A 21,194-nucleotide genomic window follows, 5' to 3' on the forward strand; every position below is an offset into this window, starting at 1 on the left:
TCTACCAAAAATACAAGAAATTAGCTAGACCTGGTGGCACGTGCCTGTGGTCCCAGCTACTCAGGAGGCGAGGTGGGAGGATCGCTTGAGCCTGGAAGGCAGAGGTTGCAGTGAGCCAAGATCACACCACTGCACTCGAGCCTGGGTGACAGATAGAGACCCTGTTTCAGAAAAAAAAGAAAAGAAAAGATCACCTACCCCTCCATCAGTTCCATCCTCAAAGCCTTGAAGACAACATAAAAGACAGCTAATGGTAATAATAACTAACGTCCTATCAGCTTTTACAATAAGCTAGACACTCTTGAATCCTTTACATCTTGTTTAATCCTATGGTAAGGAAGGTACTATTATTAACCCCATCTTACAGATGAGGAAAACTGAGGCACAGGTTTATCAACTTTCCTAAAATCCCATAACTGGTAATTGGTAGAGCCAGTATTTGAACCCTGGCAGCCTTCCCCCACAGCATGCATTTGGCTGATAAGCACATTTCAGCATGAAAGCATGTGGAACATGTAAACAACACCTGCAGCTGTTTATGCCTCCAGCGCTCCACAAAGAAAATCCATTCATACTCATGGCAATGCCTGCATTGGCAAACTGACATTATAACTTCCAACACAGATATCTGCAATTAACTCCTTATCATTTCACAGATCTCATTCTTACCTCCCTGAAGAACCAGCCCTACATTTTCCACTAGATCAGTTATGTATTACTCATTGCTAAACATAACATTTCAAAATTGCCAACATCACACAATACCTCCATGCTAAGCTTCCTCAGCCTGCTCCCCATCTCATCCTCTCTCTTGCCACTGTCTTTTTTTCCAGCTTCCTGTTAATTAGGGGCAGCCTCCCTTCTCTTCATGAGTCACAGTCTCACATTGGTTCTAACGACTGTATTGCTCTGTCTTATTTCTAAAGCACCTTTTTGGGGTTCTGAGATCACTGATCACACATTTCTACCTGCTCAGTTTCTTCTCCTTTGTTTTATTGAACACTGACTATTTGATCTTTAGGACTGAATACATTACCATTCCACAGATGTTGATCAGCCATCCACTGTGTTCCTGCACACAGTGATGACATCTCTGGTGAATACAAAGACTTAATGACTCCCTGCCCTGGCCATGGAAGAGGCTGAAATATTTTTGGAGAGGTAAACTATCCTTCTTTGGCAAAACTATGATCTTACCAAGTAGTAAAAGCAACCTTAACCCTTTTAGTAGCTCTGAAAAGGAAAGCAAGATCCCTGAGTGCTGGAGGAAACCAGGAAGGCTTCCTGGAAGAGGTGAGGTTTGAACCATTCTTGAAGAATGATAGGAATTGAATGAAGGAAATCTTACATGCAAAGGCATGGAGGGTGAAATTAGTAAGTCTTGAGTTGAGCATCAGGAAAAAAATTCCAGTTAGAGAAACATGGAAGGTAAGATTGGATGAGATCCTAAAAGGCTTTAATGCCAGATTAAAAGACACTGGGATTGTATTCTGGAGGTACCAAACTGCCTATTCCTTACACTTTCTGTGCCGATCTACCACAGACCTCTCAAGAGTATTCTGTGCTTATCCTCCCAGGCTCAACAGGAGGCCAAAAGAAGCTCTTCCTCATTCACCAATCCCTGGCCCAAAAGAGTTCTGTCCTTCCACTAAACACACACACACACACACACAGAGAGAGAGAGAGAGACAGAGACAGAGAGAAGATCTGGAGTGGCAGACCAGATTCCTGTGCTATGGTACTTTCTGACAGACAAATCCAACAGCCTTCTATTCCACCTACGAGCCAAACCCAGTCTGCATAAATAGTTCAGCCAGTGCCTGAAATTTACTACACCACACTCCTGTCACATCTGTTTCCACCCTTCAGCATTCCCCAGACTCCCTAGAGAACTGGCTCTAGCAAGGTTTGACCACTGGGAGGCCCCAGGGGAAGACTAGAAGAAAGAAAGAAAAGAGGAGCCCGAGTATTCCCCTCTCCCTCTTGGCTCTAGCTGGCATTCGTTGGCCTTTGCCACTGCAGCTTCCCCCCAGACAGCCCCTCCCTCTGAATTCCCAGCTACTCCCAGGCAGGACTCACCATAGTTGAGTAGGTTCTGGGTTCCAGGGCTTGGGTGCCTCCAGTGTAAACGTGGTAACGGCTGCCTGCCCTGGGTTGCCTTCCATCTCTACTTGTACCTATGCAACCAAATCTTTGTATTAATATTCCCTGCTTGAAATACCCAAAGTTGTTTCACAGCTGGATCCTGACTAATACAGAAATCTACAAAGGTTTTTAAGCAGGGGAGTGGCAGGATCTTGGATTATTTTTTGGAAGATTACTCTGGCTGCTGCAAAAACTGCTGATAAAAGACGAAAATGAGTAGAATTTTAAACCACCCTTAGGTGAGGCTTTTTCAGTAGTCTCAGCCACAGGTGATGTGCCCAGGGCTCCAGTGGTGGCAATGAATAAAGAGTAAAATTGAGAGCGTTGAGCTCTATTGTTAAGACAGAAGCTAAGCAATTTAGTGATAGATTGGATGTGGGGAAGATCAAGAAAAGGAGAGAATTGGTGATGACTCCTGTAGATTTTTGGCTTAAGTAACTGGGTGGAAATTACACAGATGGAAAGGTAACAGCAGGGGCAGTTTGGCGGCCAATCAGCACATCAATCATCTCCTCCTTCATGAAGCCTCGGGCAACCTTCCAATAGGAAGCAATTTCTCCCTCCTTTGTAATCACACAACACTGGAGACACACTATAATTACATAGTTACATGTCCATTTGACTTTTTCCCCTGCTAGAGTGCCATGTGTTAGAGCTCACTGTATCTCCAACTCTCTGACCTCCACAGCACTTATGGTTCTAGGATGCTGAGCCACAGGGAAAAAGCACCGAGCTGGCAGCCTAACAGAACAGAATCATCTCTAGGCAACAGATTTCAGGCTCAAGCCTCGTACTACACAAAAGCATACGGCTTTCAGCAACCACTCTGAGCCCTCGCTACCAGTCCTTGATGTGCTTCCCTGACTCATGGATTAAACCCACTCTCCTACTTACGGGCAGCTGTCACTGACCTCCATGCCCAGAATTCTTCTCTGTCCAGCCCATGATTCCATCCTTTGTGGCAGGAAGGACACGCAGTAGCTCAACAAATGTCTATTGAACTGAATCAAGCTGTCATGACCAAGCAACAAAAACAACACTCTCCTTTTATAGGTTCTCTCAAATTCTTTCACTTTCCTAACTTCTCATAAAAAAAAAATAAATAAATAATAATTTTTAAAAAAAAAGGTGTCTCCTCTCCTCTCCTGGGTGATCACTGCATTCAGCAGAAGCCCCTCCTAAGGCCGTCAGGTTAGCAACAGTGGGAACCCTGGCGTCATCACTGATCCTGTTCCCTTGGGAAGGTGGCTTAAGCCCCCTCCCACTTTGCTCATCTTAACAGTGGACACATAGCCCTGCCTAGGCTCAGGGGCACTGTCATGAAGAGCAGCGATCAATCACACGGCAGCGAAGTCCTCGTGCTCTCAGGAAGGAAAGTCCTTCCTGGGAAAAGGTAAACAAGCTTCTCACCAGTCCCATGCCAATGCACAGTCAGCCTCCTCTAAAATCATCTTTATTGTGGCTGCAACCACGTCAGTCTCCTCCTTCACTTCCTTCCACTGCCTCTTCATTGATTTTCTGAATTAACCTAAATCTCTGTGTCTTCACTTGAAGTATCTCTTAGGACCTATGCACATCTCTTGTCGCATTTCATTCTCTCCCTCAGCTCCTTCTGCTCTAAATCAGCACTGATATCCTCCTCAGCAGCCCCAGTAACAAAGATTTGCAAGTGCCACTCTGGGTGAAACACTGTGCCAGACACGGCTGATGGAAATGAGAGGCTTGTCCTGCTGGAGCTGAGAGTTCATCTGAGGACACGGGACCAAAAGTAAAACACACACAGACACAAGCCACTACTTGGGACCTCCCTGCGACACATGCATGCATGAAATTTTTGCTATGGCACTATTCTCCACATCCTGCATGAAGCCAACCACCATTTTTCTACTTCCTTAGGGTCATGGTACAGTCCATCCTCATTAATTGCAGATGCCATACTTGGGAATTAGTCGAGTCACTAACATTGATTTGTAACCCCAAGACCAACACTCACAGCTCATCTGTGGACCTATGCAGGGTATGAAAAAATCAGTCACCAACACACTCTTTCTCAGTTGAATTCAGACAGGTAACACACTGTCTCCTTGTTTCAGCTCTCATGCTATACACAAGGGTCCCTTTTGTGGTCTATTTAGTGCCATGATTTTTGCATTTTTGCTCTTTCTGTTGATGATGGTGCTGTTAAAATGGCCCCAAACATAGTACTGAGTGCTGTCTAGTGTTCCTAAGTGCAAGAAAGCTGCAATGTGCCTCACGGAGAAAACATACATGTTACATAAGCTTGGCTCAGGCATGCCCTACAGGGCTGTTGGCTGAGAGTTCAATGCTAATGAATCAACAATGTATATTAAAGAAGATGTCTTTAAACAAAAACATATATGAAACAAGCTTATGGATTGATCATTTGATGAAAATGTTGTAAGCAGAGGCTCACAGAAACCTAACCCTATACAGTCATGCACCACAAAACAATGTTTCCATCAATGTCAGACAGCATATACAACGATGCTCCCATAAGATCATTATGCCATTTTTTTTTTGAGATAGAGTTTCACTCTTGTTGCCCAGGCTGGAGTGCAATGGCGCCATCTCGGCTCACTGCAACCTCCGCATCCCAGGTTCAAGCGGTTCTCCTGCCTCAGCCTCCCAAGTAGCTGGGATTACAGGCATGCACCACCACATCCAGCTAATTTTATATTTTTTTGGTAAAGACGGGGTTTCTCCATGTTGGTCAGGCTGGTCTCAAACTCCCGACCTCAGGTGATCCGCTGGCCTCGGCCTCCCAAAGTTCTGGGATTACAAGCGTGAGTCACCACACCCAGCCTATAATACCGTATTTTTATTGTACCTTTTCTATGCTTATATATGTTTATTAGATACACAAATACTTACCATTGTGTTACAAGGGCCTACAGTATTCAGTGCAGTAACATGCCATACAGGTTTGTAGCCTAGGAGCAATAGGCTATACCATATAGCCTGGGTGTGTAATAGGCTATATCATTTATGTTTGTGTATCTGTGATGTTCACACAATGACAAAATCACCTAGCAATGCCTTTCTCAGAATGTATCCCTGTCATTAACTGACACATGACTGTATTTCCTCTTTGTCTAGAAGCAATGGCTCAGCATTGGCTAATTGAGGGCTCACAGCGACCTTCTAGAACGTTGCTGCAGATAAGGAGCGTTGACTAACTGGAGCTCTGTAGTCTCCCACGGTTCTCTTAGGCTGTGTCAAAGGAGTGGAACATCTAGAATGATGTTCCAGTGATGGCCGTGCTCTGGCTGCTCTGCTAAGACCACCGCTGGGTGCTCCACTCTCTGGAGAGAAACAAATGTCTATCGGCCAAGGTGATCGCAGGAATTGAGAGACTTTATCCTCAGAGAAACTGCTGAAGGAACTCTTAGCTATCATCAAATACCAGTTCATATGAAGGAGGGATGATCAGGCTTGCTTTATAGGGTCCCAAGGGGGAAGGTTGGGACCCAGGAGTGAACACTACAAAGGGCAGATTTTAGCTCAACCTAGGGAAGTGTGTTGCAATAGTTAGAGGTCCTGAGGTCAGGAGGGCAGCCTCATACGGTAATGTAGTCCACATCACTGCAAGTGACAACCACCAGAAAGGGACACAAAAAATGCAAGCACTGACTAAATTACATTTGAAAGTCTGTTATTCTATGAAAATACGTTCCCCAAGTAGGAACCAAGACTCTGCCAGGGCAGGATCCCTGTTCCAACACTAAAATTACTACGTCTCCAGTCTCCGTGTACTCTGAAAATGGGGCAACACCATCTGCACTTCCACTTAGAGAGAACTAGCCCTGGGCACCGTGTTGTGGGCCTTCTGCTGCCACACAAAAGAACGCACGGAGGAGCGGCTCTCCCTTGGGGCAGGAGCTTCATACACCTTTGGTTCCAGTGGCTGAGGGGAGCTGGGGAAGAGGCAGATCATCTATTACCCCCAAATCCATTCAGAGCAATTACTATGAGGACATTTCCTTTTATGCCTCAAGCTGAGCCTAAAACATAAGCATGGAAATAGGCCCTTTTTTAAATCATTTTAAAACTAGAAGCCTCAGTGGAAAAGTGATTTGACTGTCCAGAGAAAATACAGGAATGGAAAGCAAGCTCCCTGTCACTGTAAAGCACCCAAAGGAGCAGCCGAAGTGTTAAGGGTGGTGACGGGTGCCTGCCTTTCTGCAGGAAAGCTGAGAACTCCCTCCACCTCACCCCACTCACAGCACAGAAACACCCAAGGGCTGGGCAAATGAGACTCTGGAAGGGCTCCCAGAGGTCACGCGGCTTGGCTTCTCATGGACAGACGTCCCCTGTGTACTCTCAGAGGGCTGGAGCACACAGACCTCACGGGCAGCCCATCTGCAACACTGGTATCTGTATCCTTGCACTTTCTACCCATCAGCTCAAGAAGGAAATCAGGAGTCAATCAATCGAACAAAAGTTATTCAATGAACTCAGGCTATGTGGCCTGCCGTGAGGCAAAAACAAAAGCCCAAAAGCAGTCCCCACTCAAAGCGTATGCAGACTCATTGAGGAGAAATGGGAACACACATAGTTACCCAATTAACCGAGAGATTCAATCAGTACAAGAGGCTTCAGTGTTTGGGGAAGGCTTAAGAGTTGCAGAAGGGCCTACGTGGGGGTGCAGGAGGAATTTGATTGTATTCTGGATATGATGAGCAGACTATACTGATTCGTACTGTCCATTATGCTAGCTACTAGCCACGTGGAGCTATTTACATTTCAATAAAATAAAATTTAAAACTCAGTTCCTCAGTTATACTAGTCACAATTCAAGTGTGCAATAAATAGTTTCCATGGCTAGCTGCTGCCATGTTGGCCAGAGACCAATTTCCATCACTGCAGAAAGTTTTATTGGACGGCTCTGATCCTGATTGTCCTCACCCCCTTCAGTGTCCTTCAGATGACCTAGAATAAACCTCAAACTGCCTACTGTGGCTCAGACAGTCCTTGGGGATCAGCCCCTGCCTTGCTCTCAGGACTCATTTTTGCCATTCTGACCTTACACGTAATGTGTGCCAGCCACACTGAGTGAGCTTCTTCCTGACCTTCCACAAGCTGCTCCCTTCAGCAGCTAGCTGGAACACTTCCCCTGCCCCTTTTGTTGCCAGGCTAACTTCTCACCGTCAAAGTATCCCTTCCCTGGGGTCCCTCCTGACCCCTTGGATAAGAAGAGGTCTCTTGCTCTGCATTCTCAGAGAAGTCTGTACTTAGACCATCAAAGCCCCACTATCAGTTGTTCACTGATGTCTCCCAAGTGCCTAGAACACTGCTTGGCTCATAGTAAGCTCTCCTTAATGATTTACAAATGAAAGAATGAATGAACAAATAACACTTTGTTAGAATTCCTTGTGTTGTTGGTTGTCAACCATCATAGTTTGCAAATTACATGAGAACAAAAATCTTATTTATCTCATTCGCTACTTTACTCTCTTCAGTATATATATGGTAGATGATCAAAAGTATGAGGAATAAGAGTAAAATAAATGAAGGAAGGGAGGAAGAGACAGAGGGAGAGAGGAAAGAAAGGAAGGTAAAGAGAGGAGGAAAGGAACAAAGGAAGGAAAGAAGGGAGAAACGGAGGGAGGGAGGGAAGGAAGGAGGGAGAGAGGTAAGAGAGGAGAGGAGGAAATAGGAAGGAAAGGAAGGAAGTGGAGTAGGGAAGGAAATAAAAGGAAGGAAAACAAAAGGAAGGAAGGGGTAGGTGCAGAAATGATGGATTCAAAGTCTCTGCCTTAGGAAACAGGAAAAACAATAGTAATTAAGTAACAGAATAGCTGGAGAGTTCATGGCAGCAAGCCGTCTAGCTTTGGCTATTTACAGTGCTAGAACAATCATCCATTCAAGGATGGGCTTATACAGCTTCCTTGAATATCCCCATCCCTGTCACCTCCACTCCCCAACCCAGTGAAATGAAAAATAGATAGAAGTGTAAATTAAGCTCTTTATTACAATTAGCAGCTGAACACAGGCATCACCTGTCTCGCTGTAATGTGATATTCCATCGGAGACGTTCATAATCATAACCCAATGAGGGAGACTGTGAACCAATTCACTGCCTTATTTCAACAGCTTTATATGAAATGATTTTTATTCCTTGCACTTGCTAGCTATCTCCGAGGAACTCAAGGCAATTTACAAACTTTTAATTCTCATGACACCCTGGCAGTGTAGGAGGTAAGAGTCTAAAATTTATAGATGAAGGGAGAAGAGCCATGCAACAGGATTAAGTGTCTTTCTCTGCTCAGACAGGAGAGACTCGCCCTGTCCCAGAGCCCACCCTTTGTAAGCTGAAGGGAGGGTATTTACAGTGATATTCCCAAAATCCATCTCAGCAGAGACATCAGGGCTGGAAAGGGTGAAGGTGAGTGAAATGGGAGGCAGTAGTGATAGCAGGAATGGGCTTAATCATTGGTAAAGAGGAAAGAGGCAGGAAAGCAGGAAAGATTTCTAAGGCTAAAGACAGAGGGCAGAATGGAACATGGCAGGGTCTGGGAGGGGCTTGTACCGGGAACACCAGGAGTGAAGATCGTCCCTTCCAAGATAGGAGGAGAAGTACAAAGGGTGCAGAGAGAGAGCAGATATTTGAAAGGAGCATTTTAGAAAAAGAACCAAAACCAGAAATCGCAACTTTAAAGATGAGGAAGCCAATAATCAGAGAAGAAATGTAACTTGCCTGAGTCACACAGTGAGCTATGATGGAGAGGAAACGAGAACCCTGAGTTCACTCTGCTACCTTACATGGAAAAAGGAAGTAGTGCTTGCTTGGGGGGGGCCTCCATTTTTTTCCTAATAAAATAGGGTGAAGAAAGATTGGGAGTTCAAGAGAGGCAAAAGATTAGATTTTCCTTCTAAGAATGACACTGGATAATTGGATTTGACATTAGATACTGGGTTTGTCCAGCCACGTTGGTATCCAGCTGAAGATGTATACTATATGAATTTTTAGTATAGGTGAATCAGCAGGTATCCCTCACTTTATGGCATAGATACTGCATCTCCGTGTCTTAACACCATACTGATTTCTCATGTACTTCACTGTGCAGTGCAGGTAAACAGGATATTCTGCTCCATCCAGTCACCCAGGAACCAGACTCCTTGCATCAAAAGCTGTGGTGCCCAATGTGGCAGCCATACCCACATAGGGCAGTTTAAAGGAATTAAAATTAAATAAAGTAAAAAATTCAGTTTTTCAGTCACATTCGCTCCATTTCCAGCACTCAGTGAGCACATGATTACCATAGTGGACAGCAGAGGTATGGAAAGTTGCATCACCATGGGAAGTTCTATTGGGTAGTGCTGCCCTCTGCCAGATCTCTGGCATGCAGCCAGCAGGAAATAAGAGAAAAGGCCTGGATGATGATGTAGGAGGTTTTGTGGGTCAGGTCTGGAGGTGCCACACATCCCTTTTGCCTATGCTCCACAGCCAGAGTTTGGTCACATGTTCATACCCCATAAGGGAGGCAGGGAAATGTAGTTGAGCTGTGTGCCCAGGAAGAAAAGGAAATGGGTTTAGTGAGCATTTGCCAGTTTCTGTCACAGTATATTCTAGCAAATTCCTAAAATAAAAACCTAATTTCCCAACTGAGTTCTGGAACAAAATCAGATTGATGATCCTAAAAGGAGAGTATCTCCCCACAGACCGTTTTAAATTTTAAATGAGGAAGAGTTAAGATGGTGGTCAGGCTCCTGCTCAGTCAGAGTTTTCTAAAGGCATTTGCCACACACATACTTTCTTAGTTCTAAGCACTCCCAACTGCTCCGTTTACTACTTCTGCTTCCTTTCTGCCCCCGCTTGCCTCATCATCATACCTGTGTAGAGATAAATGAATCAGCATTCACCAGGGAATCTTAGCTCCCCTCTAATTTTTCTGTGCACCTACCATGTCCAAAGGATGTATCTGACCTTGAATGAGTTCAATTCAACAGCCTTCACTGGACTGTGCTATATGCACGAGCTACATGCAAGTGGGGCTGTGGGGAATAAAGAAGTGAAAGACACAGTACCTCAAGGAAAGTTGGAAGTAAGTATAACAATTGGGCTGAGATAAATGCCTGAAAATAGATACCAATGGGGAAGTTCAAAGGAATGAGAGATGCGGTCAGGGGAGGAAAGCAGAGAAAGATCCCATTAAGGAGAAAACATTACAATATGGACTGTGAACACAGCCTGATTTGAACAGGCTGGAATGTGGGGAGGAGGTCCCCAGAAGAGGAGGCAGCTGTCCTGGCCTTGTCTTAAGACAAGATGGCTGGCTGTGTACTCAGAGCCAGTCTCTGGAGAGGAGTCACTTCTCCAGCTTCATCCCACCACCTAACCCTCCGCCTCTTCTGCATGAGTCCCACTTTACAACACAGGAACCACCATTCCCTGCACCTGACTAGCAAGATAAGACCAGATCAGCTGGAGCAGAGCACCTGAGCAATGGGCTGAGCTAAAAGTTGGGTGAGGCCATGCCCTCACAAGTTTGAGAGAATCCTAATATCAGATTCACATAATCATGAATCTGATATTAGAAGGTGAGGCCTTTAGGAGGTGATTATATCATAAGGGTAGAGACATTATGATTGGGATTAGCCCTCTTATAAAAGAGATCCCAGAGAGCTAGCTAGCCCTTTCCATCAAGTGAGGACACAGTGAAAAGGGCACTGTCTATAAGCCACAAAGTGGGACCTCACCAGACACCAAATCTGCCTTTAACTCAGGTTTACCAGCCTACCAAATTGCAATAAATAAATGTTGTTTTTAAGCTACCCAGTTAGTTGGTATCTTATTAAGGCAGCTCAAACAGACTAAAACATGGTGGTTTTGATTTGATATGCCTCGATTATGCAATTTGATTATGACGTGCCTTGGTATAGTTTTCTTCAGGTTTCTTTTGCTTGTGGTTTGTAAGCTTCTTGAATTTGTAGATTTATAGTTTTCATTAAATTTGGAAATTCTCAGCCATTGTTTCTTCAAATATTTTTTCTCTCCTTTCTGTCTCTTCCTTTGTGGATTCCAGTTGCATATATGCTAGGCTGCCCAAAGTTGTTCCACAGCTTACTAATGCTTTGTTCTTTTTTAAATTTTTCCTTTGTCTTACTTTGCATATTTTTATTGCTATGACTTTAAGTTCACTAAACTTTCTTTTTGCAGAGTCTAATCTACCATTCATCTCATCCAATGTATTTTTCATCTCACACATTGTAGTTTTCATTTTTAGAAGCTGGACTTGGCCTCTGTTTATTTCCCATGTCTCTACTTAACTTTTTGAATGTATTTAATACAGTTATAATAATGATTTTAATGTCCTTGTCTACTAATTCTTACATTAATTCTGATTGACTTATGTCCTCATTATGGGTGTATTTTCCTGCTTCTTTGCATGCCTAGTAATTTTTGACTAGATGGTAGACATTGTGAATTTTACTTTATTAGATGCTGGAAATTGTTTCCCCATAAATATCTGTGAGCCTTGTTCTGAGATCTAATTACTTGGAAACACTTCAGTCCTTTTGTGTCTTGCTTTTAAATTTTGTTTTGCAGAATCAGAGTGATGTTTGCTCTAGACATACTTTTTCCCCACTACTGAAGAAGACTTTTCTGTGTACTCTACCAAATGTCCTTGAATCTTGAGGTTTCCAGTCAGCCTACTGAGAATAGGCACTATTTATGTCTCTGTGTGAATTCTGGGCACTGTTACCTCTAATCCTATCAGGCAGTTATTTCCCCAGCCTTGGATAGTTTCCTCACATACATGCACTTATAAGTACTCAGCTGAATACTTAAAAGGAATCCTTTCCAAATCTCTAGAGTTCTCTCTGTGTACAAGTCTCTCCTGTCTGTCACTTCGTCCTGTAAACTCTAATCTCTTTGGCTCCCTGGGCTCTCAGCTTTGTCTCCTTAATTCAGGGAGTCTGCTGGAATCTACCTGGGTTTCTACTCCCTGCAATGCAGCCTGGAATCTCTCTCAAGACAGTAAAGTAAGGCAATCATAGAGTTCACCTCATGTGCTTGCCGTCGCTCAAAGATTACTGTCCATTTTTGCCTGATGTTCAAGATCTTGCAAACTCTTACCTCATACACCGTGTGTGATTTTTGGTTATTTCAGGTGGGAAGTTCAATGTGGTCCTTTTTGCTCCATCTTGGCCAGAAGCCAGATCTCTGTCATTATTATTACACCTATATCACAAATAAGTAAATTGAAGGAAGGATCAGCCCAAGCTTCCAAATTGTAAGTGGTCTCAAACCCCACAACAAGTCTAGCACTAAGTTCTATCAATTATTCCCTTTTTATCCATTTCTATTACCATCACTATAGTAAAAATCTTAATGGTCATCTGAATTACCAAAATAATTTCCGATTAACTAAGTGATGAAGGACAAAACTGTGTGCATTTTATTTATGTTTATATGTTGCTAGCAGCTCCTGCATGTTGTTAGGGTTCAATAAATACAAAGAGAATGGATAGTGTATTATTAAGAGCATGGAATGCTGGAGCCAGACTGCCTGAGTACAAATACTAGCTCATTGTATTTGTTCATTGGCTATAGGATCTTGGGCAAGTCATTTAACCTTATGCATTCATTTTTTACTGTAGCACAGGAATTATTATAGTATCAATATCAGAGGTTATTGTGAAGATTAAATGATTTAACGTAGGTGAAGTGCATAGAACAGTACCTGCTACACAGTAAACGTTATTTAAGTGTTAGCTAATATTATGGGCTTGAATTGAACTAGTCTCCTTGCTTTCAACTTCTCCTCCCTTTAATTTATCCTCCAGAAGATAATTATTTTAGAAGATGCTTCCTGAATTTTAAGTTTTATCCTATTTCATCCCTGCTCTAAAACCTTTGATGGTGCCCCACATAACCTCCAAAGTGCTCCTACTCTTTAACCCCAGCATTCATCTCTAAACACATCTCTCTACCACCACAAATACCATATGAACTCTTTGCTACAGTAATATCGATTCATTTGCCAGACCCCAAATAGGTCTTTATTCTGGCCTTTGTTCACACAATCACCTCCACTTAGAATTCCAGAATTCTAGCATCTCCCCTTCCACCCAACTCTACCCCTGATCAAATTCCTATCCATGTTTAGGAGTCCAACTAAAACTCCACCTCTCTTATAAAGTCTATTCTGATTACTCAAAAAATATTTAATCTCTATGTCCTCTCAACTCCTTTGGTAACAACTGTCCATGATTTTCATGTAACCCCTTTTCACATTCTTTATAAGTGCTTGTTGTCATAGGCCTAGGCACCTAGAAGGCACTCAGTAAACATCTACCAATGAACAAATACATGAATTTGACTCATAAAACTAGTGGGGGCATTCAAGGTAAGGGAGACCATACAGTAAACTCTTTCCTTAACCAGTTCTTCTTCCTGGGAGAAGCTAAGTTCCTCATCATGCAAATGGTAGGAGGAGCTGAGCTGAAAACAGCCACACTATCCCTGACAGCCTCAGGGGTACAGAAGTAGCAAAGGCCACAAAACTCCAGTTGCCAGTTTCCAGACTCTTTAATGTGTCTAATTAACTCCCCTTCACTGAGTCGAATGTGACAAAGAGAAGCAGAAAATCCCATCAAAGATAGACTCAGCCACCATCCTCCCCTGGAAATAGAAAACTAGGAGATAGCAGCTTAGGATACAGAGGAAGAGTGACATGATGTCAAAAAACTAAAACCGGTTCCCATCCCCGCCAACCCTGCAGCAAGACAGACAGTGGGAGCCACCCCTCACCCTCTCCTGCCCCAAGCTGTGAGGGGCCTTCCAAAAATGGGAAACAGGGAACAAAGGAAAATGTAACACAAGCTGCCTCCCAGCATGAGGTCCTCTATGCCTCTATCTCTTAGAGACTCAGGGAGGAAAAGAAAATTAAGACATAAAAATGTGTCCCGGCATATTCTGCACTGCTATACTGGTTCAGGAAACATGCAATAGGCCAATGCAGTCATAGAAGGAAAAGCAGCTCTTCCAACTCTCCTTCCTTCTTTCTTGCCTCTGCGCCAGAAAGGCAAACAGCTTACCTTCCTGGGTGGGTAATTCTGGTCAGAGTTTATTTTAAGGCAAACAACAACAAAAAAGGAGGAATCCACATAGATGGTATGATTTGTGGAAGGTTTGTCCTAAAATATCTCCAAACCCCATGCCCACTCTCGTTCCCAGCCACCTTAGGTTTCTACCATGAATTCTTCCTATAGCTCAAGCCCTATCCTGGCTCCATTCACTTAAAAAATATTTATTGAGTGCCTTATGTGTGTCAAACTCTTGCACTAGAGATCAAATAATGAGAAAACGCAGGCATAGTTTCTGCCCTAATGGAGATTACAGTCTACAGGGAGAAACAGACATTAAATAAGTTTTATTTATATGTTGTAAATAACAATATGTAATAATTAATTATATAGTAAGTTATAAATAATTTAACAGATTGAATGAATAATGTACATAGATAAATTTGTAATCATATAATGTGGTAAGTTCTAAGCAGGGCAAGTACAGCATGCTGTTAGAACACGCAACCAGAAAACTCAGCCTCATCAAGGGAATCAGGAAAGGTCTCCCAGAGAAGACTAGAAGGATGAGTAGAAGTCAATCCCTCACGGAGGAGGGGAAGGGGGGCTCCATTGCGTGCCATTGCTTACCAGCTAGGCAATCCACAGCATGATGCCTGACTTACCTGTGTCTCAGTTGCCTCATCTGTAGAATGGGGGCTATAATAGTACTACCTCCTTCACAGAGCTGTTGTGAATATTAAAATAAGCTAACCAACACATTCGATGGTAAAGTGTTTAGAATAGTTCCTAGAATAGACAAAGTAAGCACCAAACAAAAGTTTGCTTTTGTTATCGTGGTTGTCCCTGATCCTCCAGGAACCAGCTCAAGTTTCTCCTCTTGGCAGACCCTATCAGATATCCCCAGAGGTCTCAGCTCAAACCTTGCAGCTAGGGGTTAGATTTCAACGTATGAATCTGTCAGGGGGACATAAACATCAGTCCATTGCACATCCCCAGTACCTGCATGATAAGCATAATGTGCACAATCTATAAATATTTCTTGAAAAAATTAACAAATTCCCATCAAGTTGTTTCCCACAGATGTTATTTGTCTACTGCATCACTAAGCACCTCATGGTCTCCCCATCTTCAGTGTCTAGAAATCTTCTTCAGAGCAACTATTTTTCTTTCACCTTATAAAAATGTGACACCTGTGACTAATTGTGATCTCTTCTTGTTCCAGCTGCAGAGAAGTTCAGAGCTAAAACTGAAGCCCACTTCATAACTGAGAAGACATTTATGGCATATAGTGTACCCACTTTTTGATTCATCTTAACTATGTTGTATTATTTGTTTTCACCCTACTAATCCTAATCCTTTTGTATCTTTTATATTTATTATTTGATATATGTAGAAATACAAAAATTATACGTATGGCTCAGATGTGTAAAAAAAGGTTTTATGTATACCTTTTTTAAAGCCAAATTTAGCTTTATTATTGAGCCCTAAATCTCTCTAGGCAGTAGGAGAAGGGGCGTTTAAACGTGCCATTTAAAGTTGCTTAAGACCCTGCTGACTTAAAACAGTTTTTCAGCCATGCTCGGTTGCTCACACTTACAATACCAGCATTTTGGGAGGCTGAGGTAGGAGGATCACTTGAGCTCAGGCGTTCAAGACCAGCCTGGGCAACATAGCAAGACCCCATCTCTAAAAAACAAAATTTTTTTAATTAGCCAGGCATGATGGTACATGCCTACAGTCCCAGCTGCTCAGGAGGCTGAGGTGGGAGGATCACTTGAGCCCAGGAATCCACGGCTACAGTTAGGCATGATCATATCACTGCACTCTAGCCTGGGAGACACAGCAATAACCTGTCTGAAAACAAAATTTTTTTTTCTTTTGGGATATCTCAGCTTTTTAAGAGAAAAAACTGAATCAGTTCGAAGTTGAATTTCCTCCCAAAAAAAAAAACCATAAAATAATGCCAAGTACTGTCTTGGACAACAGTGCAACAAAAATAGAAATCAGTATTAAGGACATCTCTCAAAATCATACAATTACATGGAAATTAAACAACCTGCTCATCAATGACCGTTGGGTAAAGAAATAAATTAAGGCAGAAATCAAAAAATTATTTGAAACTAATGAAAACAAAGATAAAACATACCAGACTTTCTGGGACACATCTAAAGCAGTGTTAAGAGGAAAGTTTATAGTGCTGAATGCCTACATCTAGAAATTAGAAAGATCTCAAATTAACAATCTAACATCATACCTAGATGAACTAGAAAAGCAAGAGCAAACCAACCCCAAAGCCAGCAGAAGAAAATAAATAACCAAAATCAGAGCTGAACTGAATGAAATTGAGATGCAAAAATCTATACAAATGATAAACAAAACCAAAAGTTGGTTTTGTAAAGGAATAAACAAAGTTTATAGACTGCTATATTAATAAAGATACATTCTGATACCAAAATCTGTCAGAGAAACAATGAAAAAAGAAAACTTCAGGCCAATATCCCTGATGAACATAGGCACAAAAATCCTCAACAAAATGCTGCCAAACTGAATCCAGCAGCACATCAAAAAGATAATTCACCATGATCAAGTAGGATTTATTCCTGGGATTCAAGGTTGGTTCAACGTATGCAAATCAATAAATGTGATTCATCATATAAACAGAACTAAAAACAAAACCCACATGATCATCTCAATAGACACAGAAATGACTTTTGATAATATTCAATGTCCCCTCAAGTTAAAAAATATATATATATATATATTCAACATCCCTTCATGAGCTAGTAGCTCAACAAACTAGGTATCAAAGGAACATACTTCAAAATAATGAGAGCCCCCTATGACAAACCAGCATCTTACTGAATGAGCAAAAGCTGGACACATTCTCCGTGAGAACTGGAACAAGATAAGGATGCCCACTCTTACCACTCCTATTCAATTTAGTACTGGAAATCCTAGCCAGAGCAATCGGGCAAGAGAAAGAAATAAAATGCGTCCAAATAGGAAGAGAGGAAGTCAAACTATCTCTCTTTGCAGATGATATGATTCTATACCTAGAAAACCCCCTAATCTCTGCCTAAAAGGTCCTAAAACTGATAAACAATTTCAGTAAAGTTTCAGGATATGAAATCAATGTACAAAAATCAGTATTATTTCTATACACCAATAACATCCAAGCTGAGAGCCAAATCAAGAATGTAATCCCACTCACAATAGCCACAAAAAGAATAAAATATCTAGTAATAAAGCTAACCAGGGAGGTGAAAGATCACTACAATGAGAACTATACAACACTGCTGAAAGAAATCAGAGACAACATAAACAAATGGAAAAAATATTTTATGCTCATGTACAGGAAGAATCAGTATCATTATAATGGCCATACTGCTCAAAGCAATTTACAAATTCAGTGCTATTCCTATTGAACTACCAATGTCATTTTTCACAGGATTATAAGAAACTATTCTAAAATTCATATGGAACCAAAAGGAGCCCAAATACCCAAAGTAATCCTAAGCAAAAAGAACAAAGGCATCACATTACCTGAGGTATCACATTACCCAGCTTCAAACTATACTAGAAGGCTACAGTAACCAAAACAGCATGGTACTGGTACAAAAACAGATACATAGACTAATGGAACAGGTTAACGAACCCAGAAATAAAGCCACATGCCTACAACCATCTGATTTTCCACAAAGTTGACAATAACAAGCAATGGGGAAGGACTCCCTATTCAATAAGTGGTGCTGGGATAAATGGCTAGCCATATGCAGAAGATTGAATCTAGGTCCCTTCCTTTCACCACATACAAAAATCAACTCGAAATAAATTAAAGACTTAAATGTAAAACCTAAAACTATAAAAACCCTAATAGAAAACCTAGGAAACACCATTCTGAACATAGGCCTTGGCAAAGATTTCATAATGAAGTCTCCAAAAGCAATTGCAACACAAACAAAAATAAATAAGTAGGACCTAATTAAACTAAAGAGCTTCTGGCCGGATGCAGTGGTTCATGCCTGTAATCCCAGCACTTTGGGAAGCCAAGGCAGGATTGCTTGAGCTCAGGAGTTTGAGAACAGCCTAGGAAACATAGTGAGACCTTGTCTCTACTAAGAATAAAAATAAATAAATAAATAGTCAGCTGGGTGTAGTGGCACATGCCTATAGTCCCAGCTATTCCATATGCTGAGGTGGGAGGATTTCTTGATGCTGGAAGATTGAGGCTGCAGTGACCTATGATCACACTACTGCACTCCAGCTTGGGCAATGGCAAAAAATAAAAATAAACTAAATTTAAAAATAAAATAAAGAGCTTCTGCACAGCAAAAGAGGACATCAATAAACAGACGACCTACAAAATGAGAAAATATTCATAAACTATGCATTCAGCAAGGTCTAATATTCAGAATCTATAAGGAATTTAAACAAATCAATAAGTGAAAAACAACCCCACTTAAAAATGGGCAAAGTACATGAACAGACACTGCTCAAAAGAAGACATACGTGCAGCCAACAAGCATATGAAAAAATGCTCAACATCACTAGTCATTAGAGAAATGCAAATCAAAACCACAATGAGATATCATCTCACACCAGTCAGAATGGTTATTATTAAAAAGTCAAACAATAACATGTTGGTGAGGTTGTGGAGAAAAGGGAATACTTACATGCTGATGGTAGAAATGTAAATTAGTTCAGCCACTGTGGAAAGCAGTTTGGAAATTTCTCAAAGAACTTAGAGCAGAATTATTTGACACAGCAATCCCACTACTGGGCATATACCCAAAGGAAGATAAATCATTCTACCAAAGAAATGCACTCATATGTTTATCACAGTGTTAGTCACAATAGTGAAGACATGGAATCAACCTAGATGCCCACCAATGACGGACTGGATAAAGAAAATGTGGTACGTATACACCATGGAATACTACACAGCCATAAAAAAACCCACAAAATCATGTCCTTTTCAGCAACATAGATGCAGCTGTAGTCCATTATCCTAAGCTAATTAATGTAGGAACAGAAAACCAAATACTACATGTTCTCACTTATAAGTGGGAGCTAAATACTGAGTACACATGGACATAAAGAGGGGAACAACAAACACCAGGGCCTACTTGACGAAGGAAGGTGGGAGGAGGGTAAGGGTTGAAAAACTACTAATCAGGTACTATGCTCACTACGTGGGCATGAAGAAATCATTTGTACACCAAACCCCAGTGACATACAATTTGCCCATGTAACAAACCTCCACAGGTACTCTCTGAACCTAAAATAAAAGTTGAAAAAAAAAAAACTATGAAACAGTACAAGTGTGAATAGTTAGAGTATCCTGGAACACGAGATGATTTTCTGAAACAAAGAGGAAGGCAACACTAACACAGTGTCCAAGTTGGAATGCAGCTTTTCAGGGTTCATTATACTTTAATTTTGTTTTTTTTTAACCACACCCCTGAATGTCCTAGTCTTTCAATATTGCAAATTGATTGACATCAGTTAATAATTTTGAAAAATTAAAATTCTCAACTGTGAAAAAAAAATAAACAAAGTTGAGTACATATGGACACAAAGAAGGGAACAACAGACACCAGGGCCTACTTGAGAGTGGAGAGTGGGAGGAGGGTGAGGACTGAAAAACTACCTATCTGGTTCTGTGCTTATTTACTTGATGACAAAATAATCTGTACCTCAAACCCCCATGACACACAATTTGCCTATATAACAAACCTGAACATGAACCCTTGAGCCTAAAATAAAAGATTTTTTAAAAAGACGAAGTCGACTTTCCTACCAAGGGTGTTTATCCCCTCTTCTCCTACTAATCAAATGGTGTTTGAGTTCCAGAAGGGCCATAGGGCATCTTGACAGCATACAGAAGGGACTCATTGGTCTTCCTGTGTCTCCAGGGCAGTATGGTTAGTCTATCCTGGCCCTGAGCAGCTGGAGCCCCTTGGTTCTTTGGTATGTCATGCTTCAGGCTGGCACCAGCTGATAAAAAAATATCTCCTGGCATGCAGTCCCCACCTTTGAGGCCTATGTATAAAAACTACAGGATGGCTTTCATTCCACAAATTCACTTGAGAGAAAGCTCTGTGACGTGGCCTTTTGAGCTTCACAAGTCCCTTAGTTAATGTCTAGAAAATTAGCCTCCCTCCCAGGGGGCTCTGACAGCCAGAGAAAGGCTCATGACACCACAGACAATTGTTTTCTCCTGTGGCCAAGTCAGACCAAGAAACAGAGCCCGAAGTTGCGGCCATTAAAAAGACTTGGTAGCAAGCCAGGTAATTTCTCCAGTTTCCAACCTCCACATTGCATTTTGTACAAAGCAAGGCTTCAATTAGTGGAAATTTCCAAGCTAGAAATACCTTGGAGCCAACTAGCTTTGAAATGTTGACACGCAACTATTCACTGGTGTACTTGCAGTCCCTGCATCATGAAGTGACGAATGTCCTAACCTGAACTAGTGGAGTCACTTAGACAAAAGAGTCTGCTCTCTTCCACAGCATGTGCTTCAACCCTCTGGACTGTGCTTCTTCTAGCATAGTCATCCTCCTGATAGAACATCATTCATACAAATCCTAGCAGCAATTTTGAGAGTCTACCGTGGGCCCAGTGGTTTGTATACATCATCTTTACTTACTGAAGAATATATAGGGACAGTATTCTGAGATCCGTTCTAGGCATGTGGAACTGAGTAATCTGACTCCAAAACCCATGCTCATTTACCCTGCTGCCTCCAAGATATTTCATTTGTTTCCTTTATTGGAAAGTTAGAAATAAATTCAGTATAAATAAAGACCAAACAAAATCTTTTTGTGGAGTGCGAGGGGCTTTCTTTACACAACTTTTTCAAAATCAGTTCCATGGCCACTCATACAAAGCAGCTCAGGTGAACTATGAGCTGCTCCCTGGTCCTGCCTCCCAACCCCATCTGCTTTTCTCCATCCTCACAGACAGAAGAGGGAAAATGTCAGATGGAGATT

General features: G+C 41.8%; 1 protein-coding gene across 1 annotated transcript in view; it reads right to left on the minus strand.

Annotated features, from left to right (window-relative positions):
- Positions 1-3,094, minus strand: part of CACNA1E (calcium voltage-gated channel subunit alpha1 E) — a 432,299-nt gene extending 429,205 nt beyond the window's left edge. Inside the window, exons 1-2 of the mRNA XM_058430474.1 lie at positions 3,057-3,094; positions 2,080-2,177 (exon numbers count right to left, since the gene is read on the minus strand). The gene's annotated coding sequence lies outside the window, so the exon portion shown is untranslated. The remainder of the gene's footprint in view (positions 1-2,079; positions 2,178-3,056) is intronic.
- Positions 3,095-21,194: the final 18,100 nt, after the last annotated feature.

The sequence above is a fragment of the Hylobates moloch genome, unplaced genomic scaffold, assembly GCF_009828535.3.
Source record: "Hylobates moloch isolate HMO894 unplaced genomic scaffold, HMol_V3 SCAFFOLD_18, whole genome shotgun sequence".
NCBI classification, from domain to species: Eukaryota; Metazoa; Chordata; class Mammalia; order Primates; family Hylobatidae; genus Hylobates; species Hylobates moloch.